General features: G+C 45.1%; 1 long non-coding RNA gene across 1 annotated transcript; it reads right to left on the bottom strand.

Moving 5' to 3' along the window:
* Window positions 1-441: 441 nt before the first annotated feature.
* On the bottom strand, window positions 442-6,635 carry LOC129380674 (uncharacterized). Its single transcript, XR_008608864.2, has 2 exons — window positions 5,368-6,635; window positions 442-4,462 (listed from the first exon to the last, which is right to left on the bottom strand). It is a non-coding gene; the product is annotated as an uncharacterized lncRNA (long non-coding RNA).
* Between the last annotated feature and the right edge of the window lie 1,815 nt (window positions 6,636-8,450).

Below are 8,450 nucleotides of genomic sequence, written 5' to 3'. Positions count from 1 at the left end.
GAGTCAGCTCGACACCTCCAAGGTGGTGGAAGTCATGTGCTCCGACTGCACGGTAATTTAGAAAATGCAATTCCTGGCGAAAAAACAACAGCTAGAGCTATTCTGCTGCTCTCTTGAAATGTATCAACAGCTGGCCTTCTAACAGTGTGTCGCGGCTCAATGCCCACCGACCAGCTGTATATGATGGCACTTTGGACGATTCTGCAGTCTGAAGTACTTCTCTACTACCTTAAACGCTGTTTCTGCCATTTTTCACTAAATAAATAGCCTAATATCGAAAAGTGAAAACAAACCATAACGGTGAATTATTAGAAGGAAATGATGACAGATTCTTGCGTCCTTGTCAGAATTTGATTACATTTTCACTATGTTGCATGTGGCGATGCTGCATAATGCTAACTGATTTCATCACTCATGCAGCTAGAAATTAACTCGTAGACGCACCACTTCCATACCTTTATTTAAAACCACAGAGTATCATGCTGCCGAGTTACACCTTGTTCCCTCTTATTAGAATAGAAAAATAAATAAATACAGAGCATGCAATAACAAACCAACTTGAAATCAGGCAAAATGGCCCCTCTAACGGTCCGCAATGTCAGATGTCGTGTGGCAGAAGAACAACCACAACTTCTATTACTGTAGCACAATTAAGCAGCAAGAACAAGTCCCACAATATGTATAAACTGGGCATCGTAACTAAACATGAAACTAAGAAGCCAAAAGGCTGATTTGTCCCACCCTCTTGCATACACAGAAGGAAAAAGTCTTACTAAAACACCAACAAGCACTATAGAAATGTATGGCAAAATGTACAAATTCATAAGAGCTCCAAATACACATAGTATAAGTAAACATGCACTTTTAATTTAGGCATACAAGCAGATAAAATCCTTTTTCTTCGTTGTTACTAGTTGACTATTTAAACACGAGCAACCACGGCGAAAATTTCATGATGTACGACAGAAGTGCGATTTATCAATCTAGATTACATTGTCATTCAGCTTTAGTGCCGCTACAAAAAACGCAGCGTTATCACAGAAAATGTTCTATTGTAAACAAAATAAAAAGGAAGGCCTTTAAAAATGTTTCTGCAATGCAGGAAACATAGGCACCCTTATTTGTTGCTGCTCTAGTGCCAGCCAGACGAAGCACAAATGTGAGAGGTGGCTTACGCCCTACTAGACAGCTAGATGACATTCCCACGTTGCCATGCTAGTAACAAATCAACTTCCTCGCTATGCGTGAAAGCCTGGCACAAACCGACTAGATGAGGATCTGCACATCCCATGCAAGTGACCTGAAACAGGTTTTGCAGGTTTTGGACAACCTGCACACTGATGAAACTTGAGGACAGTGCTAGAAATCGCATGAGTCAATGTTTTTCCATTTATTCAAGCATCCCTGTAAACTGTCACACGGCAAAAGCTAATCCCATTTGCAAGTAACAATTACTATGGTCGGAAAAGAGGCAAAAGTGATGTTCTGCGTGCTTTTCTCGAAATGTTTTTGCAACAATCAAAAGGTGGCTTTGAAATATGTGATCTGCAGTTTTAGATAATTTGTGAAAGAATATGCAACAGAAGCCAAGTCGAGCCGAGCCAAGTGTGGTCAACATAGTGGAGTGCACGGAGAGAGAATTCGGCTAAGAGAATGGTGCGCACATATCGCCGCAGCTCTCATGTGCATGCAAAACAAGCACTGAAACGAGCAAAACCTGCTGACTCTTTAGACCGAAGCACAGGAAGCAACTTCATGAGCGGTGTGGACGCCTTGGGTATCTTTAACGTACCTGGGGGCAGGTTAAAGATGCCGAGGTGGTCGAAATTATTCCGAAGTCCCTCACTACAGTGTGCCTGATAATGAGGTGGTCGTTTTGGCAAGTAAAGCTCCACAATTTAAGGATAACAACTCTACGAAGTGGTGTAACAAAAACATACATTGCTTACATGGCCATCAAGCCAATGAATGAAGAGCATATTTTTGTAATGTGCAATGTGATGTAAATTAATAGAAAGTTTTTGAAGAGGGGCCCCAAGGAGCTTTGCGGGGGTTAACGTTGGGGTGCGAAGGAGTGAAGAGTTTTATAATAGGGCTTTGCGTTTGCGGATAGCATTTTGCACTGACAACGCCACTACGGTGTGAAAACAGCTATTAGAAATATTTAAATAAACTATACAATCTTATGATAAGAACAGTAATTTTGACTTTCGTGTTGTAGCGTTTATTTACAATTTAGAGGTTATTCGATTAGCAGAAAACGATTAGTTGCGCTTAGTTTTGAGTAACCAACTTTACGTGCCCTCACTAGCCAAGCTAAGCTGTGCTAATCCGCGATCGAATTCGGAATCAGCGGCATCTAATGAATCAATCTTCATAACACACGCTAGTTGAGAGAAAGCGATAACTGCTGTAACTTCTCCTAGCTTGCGAACTTCACGCGTTACCATGAGTCCAGCCATTTCGTGCTAGGTTAGAGCCCGTCGTTTCGATAGGTGCCACCATGTTTGTTTACGCAAATATATTGAGGTGGCTTTTGGGGCTCCCGCTTAATCAGTGAAATAGCATGCCCGACACAAAACTCAAACGCAGTTTGCGTCTCGTGCATGCGCAGTGGCTTCCACGCTATTTGCTTGGGGCCGCAAACGTTCGGTGCCCCTATTCTAAAGCTCTCCAATATCAAGTAGATATCAATTATTCTAATGTGGTGAATATTACACTTGATCCTTTGCGGCCTATCGAGCACCTCCCGAGATGCGAAAACATCCATTCTGTTCAGATGTAAGAAAGCACCCAACGAACGTGCAGGCTCAAGTTTGCTGGTTATGTGGGTTGGTAGCAAGAGCTTCTGGGAATTGTTTTAAAAACAGCAATTTTACTTGGAGGCGCTCAGGTGATTGGGAGAGGATGTGCAAAGGAAATGTCCAGAATTTCCAAGGCAGGATGATTGGTTTCTCGATAACAACACCCCTTTTCACACTGCTTTGTCTGTGCCACGGTATTAGGCCTTCCAGCAATAGGCCATCATTCTCCAATCATCTGCTCACTCAATTCATCGGACGTACCTCTTTGTGACTGACAATAAAGAAAACCCCGTCAACAACAAAAAAATTCCATTAACGGAAGTTGATTTGTCATAGAAGGCAACATGAAAACAGCTTTGCACAGGGGCACCAAACAACATCAAGCTTCAGGAGTTCCTGGAGGAGCTTTCAGGAATACAGGATAGGTTGGATAAGTGTGTTGCCTGCCATGGAGATTATCTTGGAGAAAACGAGATGCCCTCTCCTAAATGTAAATAAAGCTTTTTTTAGAGACAGCACTCTGCTTGTTTTTATATATTTACTCAGAGCAGAGGGGGGGGGGGGGGGGGGGGGATTACACCTTTGCACAATTCTGAGACAGTGTTCTTAAACGGGCCCTGAACCACTTTTTATTGAACTCGAGAAATGGATCTCAAGTTAAATAGACTATTTCAGATATACTTTGGTGCAAAAAGTACTCGATGCGTTCAGCAGAAGCGGAGTTAGCAATCAATGGTCACCTGTGCTCCCGCTCCTTCAATGCCTCACTTTAAAGCGGAGCGCAGCAGGATCTGCCACAGTCGCAGAAGGCTCGGCGAGCGGGCACGTGCCAGCACCATGCGATGGTCGTGGTATCTACGCTACGCAGCAGACCATAGCTACACGCAACTATGTTGCACAGCATTTGCTTTCTGTACGACAGGGCTTGAACACGCGTCCGCACTCCTTTAATCCAGTCTATGCGGTGCTACGTGGGGCAGACCGGCTTTGTTCTGTAGCAGCTTGACCAACGGATAGTAGCCACATCTAATTTGCATGTTATAAAGTGAAGACTGCCAAGGAGCATAGCCAGGCGCGGCCAGGAGTGAGCGCATGCCGGAAAACGTGCATTAGGTATGACCTTAAGTTTCAAGTCTTTCGAGGCTACTTGAGTGTTCAAAGGTAGTCAAAATTAGCAAGACCCCATGGCTACGATACCGATAAGCAGGGTGGCAAAAGTTGAATCCCTACGTGGACGGCAGCGGTGGAGCGCGAGTAGAGAAGAGTCGGCTTGTTTCGTAACGTAATTCTCATAGAAATTTGAAAACAGACTTTCACTTACTACAGCCTGTATACCAAGCAGCATCAATCAATATGCGCAGTAACAGCAGGAAGAAGCGCACTGATCTACACACCCTTCTTGATTGATGTCAACTATTGGCCAAAAGCAGCCGTGTATGAGAATCTGCTATGTGACGAAATATAGCAGCCCAAAAAGACTGTGGAGAGCACTTCTGTTAAAGAAGGGGTATGAGGAAAGGGTGGCTTCACGATTCACTTGCAAACTCCATGTTCCACGCACGACTGTGAAATTTCGCCGAGATGGTCACATCAGTGCATGCTATCTGCGGAATGCGTTAATTCACGAATCCCGAAGGGTGGTTCAGGGCCCCTTAACCCTTTCAGCCCTGAATTATTTTTATGGCGCGGAAAATTTTTTTTTTGCCTTAAGTACTCTAATTACCCAACAAAAAGCATGTTACAATCAAATATTACCTTTTGGACTCATTGGTGTTCGAGATTGGATCATGTCCTATATATAGGACAACAGGGCTTGGAGGTTGTCAGAAATCAAAACACAAAGTTGCAATCTGAAGTTTATTTTCAAACAGAAACAGTCTCGAGCGCTCTCTTTATCCGGCTCTTCCTCGTCAGACGAGTCAGATAGCTCCTGCTGGTTGTCCCAGTCGCCGTCCACTGCATCGTCTAGCTCACCTGCTTCGTCTACCTCTTCTTTGTCATCGTCGATGTCCGATATATCGCCGTTGCCCAGTGCAGCAAAGATAATATCCGGATCTTCGAGACGTGGCCTTCTTGAGCGAGGCAATCTCCTTGCCGAGTAGTACAACGCAGTAGGTATTGTCGCACCTACATAAAAAACAACGCGAAATTATTGCTCCCGTAAAAGTAAACACCGAACGCCCCGCAGTGAAACCTCCCGCTGATCGCTAACCCTTGAGCCCTGGTGTCCTTTATATAGGACACGACATTCGTGGCCTCTTGTGACCGACATACAGCCCAATGTAGAAGCTGCTCTATGATTTTAGCATCTCGAAGGTCTTAAAAAGAACGTATATAATTCTCAGGGGCAGCATGCAAATTAGTCGTTGAGTAAACCAATCGCAAAATCTCGCTTACCTTCACTGCCGTCGCCCGCGCCGTCCGCCATTGTCGTCGTCCTCTCCCGCCGTTGCAAACGCCACAACAACATCGGCATTGATGCCCATGTCAACAGCGATGTCCCAAGTTCTGTTTCGGTTCTTGTTTCGGTAGTTTTGGTTGGTTTCTAGCCTCATGTTTAAACCAATCCTTTCACGAGATTTCGTGCGATTCAGCAATGGACGTGCTGAAATAGGTGACCAAGAGCCTTTCTAGCTCTGAGTCTAGCTTGTTATCTTCACAAAGTGCCTGTAATGCTTTCGGTCATATATTTCGAAAAGTTCAATACCGAGTCATGCAAAATCTCACAAAAATAATCACATCCACGAAAGTGACGGTCCGAAAATACTACTCCTCTTTAGCTGCCTTTGGCTTCCATATCTTTGGGACAATAATAAATGACCTCAGAAAAAAAGCCCTTCATAATAGTAATGCAGTCTTGCATGCAATCCTTTTATTGGTTCACCTACATTTATATGTGACTATATTGACTGTACTGGAAAAGCGCACAAGCATTGTTAGGGACTTTTAAAAGACACGCCGTGAAATACTTGCCATGTGGCAAATATATTGTCATTTCCAACAAATGGCGTTTGCGGAGCTTAATGTCGGTACTCTTGTACGCTGTCACAGTGCAAAACTAATATATTTCAAAATAATTACTGTGGTCAGAAAAGTGACGAAAATGGCGTTATACGAGCCTTTGGCACTCAAGCATTATCTTACAATTGAAATAATATTATTTTGAATAATGCAATTATCCTGCATGTTTGCAATCAATAAATGTTTTGAAATGTGTGCTCTGCCGGTTCAGACAATTTGTTCAAACTGTATGCAACAGGAGTTGAAACGAGCCATGCCAAACATTCAAAGGCCGGGTAACATGGTTGATCCCTGCTCTTATATGCCTGTGAGACCAACTTCTGCAAGAAAACAGTTAATTTCAAATCCCAGAACAGGAAGGTTTCCGAAACCATATGAAAAACTATGAACTGGTATCGTCGCAACTACAAACATGGCTGATATGGCCATCTAGCCGTTGAGTCGAGAGGATATGTTCTGCAGCTGCAATGTGATGCATTGCACTGTGATGCATTGCACTATGATGCTCTTGAGAATGTCATGTAGCTGGCACTTATTAAAGGTCAGATGGAGATTATTATTTTAATTTATAGCATTAGAGAAGCATGATTATTAAGGAATGCAATCAGTAGACCCCTCGTGTGGAGACTAAAGATTTGGTACCAAATGCTGAAAGAATGAGTTTACTTCTGAGGAAATGTTTTCAATTTCGCTAAGTTTCCCCGTGTGACAGCAAGAAAACCTTATTTTGAACGAATTGCATTAGTAAGAGATTAAATGAGGTTTACCCAGCGACAGAAGTATCACATCTTTGCTGCACTCTAAAATGGAGATGTTATTTTCGAAATGCCTCTTGTTTTTTAGCTGCCTGCTCATTTTGCTCGTTTTGACAGGTCTCCTGCCCCTTTGTTTTTTCTGTTGGCTCCCCATCGGTTGATTTCACCTTTTCACTTCCAGATGCCTCATCATTCTCTCCACAAGTGCCTTTTCCATTTCCTAGTTCACCTCCTTCTCCAGACCCGCCAGTGATTTCTCCGCTAGCAACGTTTCCGGTTTCTGCTACAGCTCCTGTGTCGGTTCCTCCGCCACTTCCACCGCCAGAATTATTTCCCGGACCTTTTCCTAGGTTGCGTTTCAACCATAACCCCAAAGATGATGCCGTAGCACCAACGCTGGCACCTCCCGCTGCAACCCCGGCTTGTGCAGCGGCCGTTAGCCCTGCGGCTCCCCAGCTTTGGCACAGGGCAAACAAGCTGCCTTGGGCAATGTAACCCCCTAGCGTTGCTTGGTATGCAGCTGCCGCCGAGCCCGCTAACACTCCAGTCGATGTGAACCCAGCAGCAGCCAAGGCAAAGGGCGCTGCAAGCACAGCGACAGCGCCTACACCTGCAAAAAAAAAAGAACGAATGTCAGCCAGCGTTGGGTTGGCTTACCAGTGCAGAGTATTGCACAATGCGAGGAGAGAAACAAGTTATAACCAGAGTTCAGCACTTCTCGCTCTCATTGTTGACCGTTAGGCCTACTTGTGCTGGTGTTTATTCAAAAAGAAAATTTGATTTCATTTCTTTCAGTGACAATATCCTTGATTGAAAACTTGCTAGACCTGTCTTTTATCGTTTAATTTTTTTTTTCACACAGGAACAGAGTACTAATCTTTTACCGCCTTCATGTAAAAGTTCATATTCCGTCATCCATATGAGAGATTATTTGGCGTTATTGTGATCGATGATGGACGCTCTTGGCATTTTTGTTGTAGGCTGATGAAAAATCACGATAGCAATGAAAACAACAAACAAGGGTGGTGGTGAAAACACTCATCGAGCAAAATACAACAGAGTAGACCCCGAAGGGAGGATACCTAAGTGAGGTCCCCAGTCTGCGACTCTATTGGAGATGGCTGCCGTTCGGAGCACGCTTCACCAGGGCACGCTGGTCGCACAAGGTAGAGCAGCTGAGCAGGGTCTCCTCCCAGGCATCTCGTGTGGCAACGAGGAAACGGGGGACAGCGGCAAAGAGGCCCAAGCAGCCACCATATGGTAGGTGTCGGCCAGGACCCCACAATAGCGACAGTGCCTACTTGTATTAGGCAGAAAATGCCGAGCCACAGATGAACACAAGTTGATCTGTGAGCAGTGCAGGGTTTGCTTATTGGTCTTAGACAGACCACGGGCCGGGGTAGGAAGGAGCCGACGACCATCGCAGTAATAGGACAAGATTGAATAGATGTGAGGGACTGGGTTGCAGGATCAGGCGAGGGGGATGAAGGGCAACGTCCCGGAGAAGAAGCATGCGGGCGGTCGCATCAACAGCCTCTTAACCAGGAAAACACTCGTGACCTGAGGACCAGGCAAGTCTGACAGGGTGATGTACGAAATGCCAGGAGGCGGCCCGGAGTAAGCGACTCACGAGACATAACCGGCAAGGCGGACCGGGCAGAGCGTGAGTACGAGATGACGCTTGCATTGGGGTGGGAGGCAGCCAAGGCAATGGCGACCTCCTCCGCCTGAGCTGAAGTAGAGGCCCGAAACGAGAGGTCATCAATCCTATTTCCCTCGTGGATCATGGTAGCTGAAAAGTAGCCAGAGGGGGAAGGACCCGCGACATCCACATAGAAGACTTCGGGGTGAGATCCTTGTTGAGATGTAA

The sequence above is a fragment of the Dermacentor andersoni genome, chromosome 10, assembly GCF_023375885.2.
Source record: "Dermacentor andersoni chromosome 10, qqDerAnde1_hic_scaffold, whole genome shotgun sequence".
Taxonomy (NCBI): Eukaryota; Metazoa; Arthropoda; class Arachnida; order Ixodida; family Ixodidae; genus Dermacentor; species Dermacentor andersoni.
Note: the sequence above shows the minus strand (reverse complement) of the source record. Positions and strands in the feature narration are given on the sequence as shown.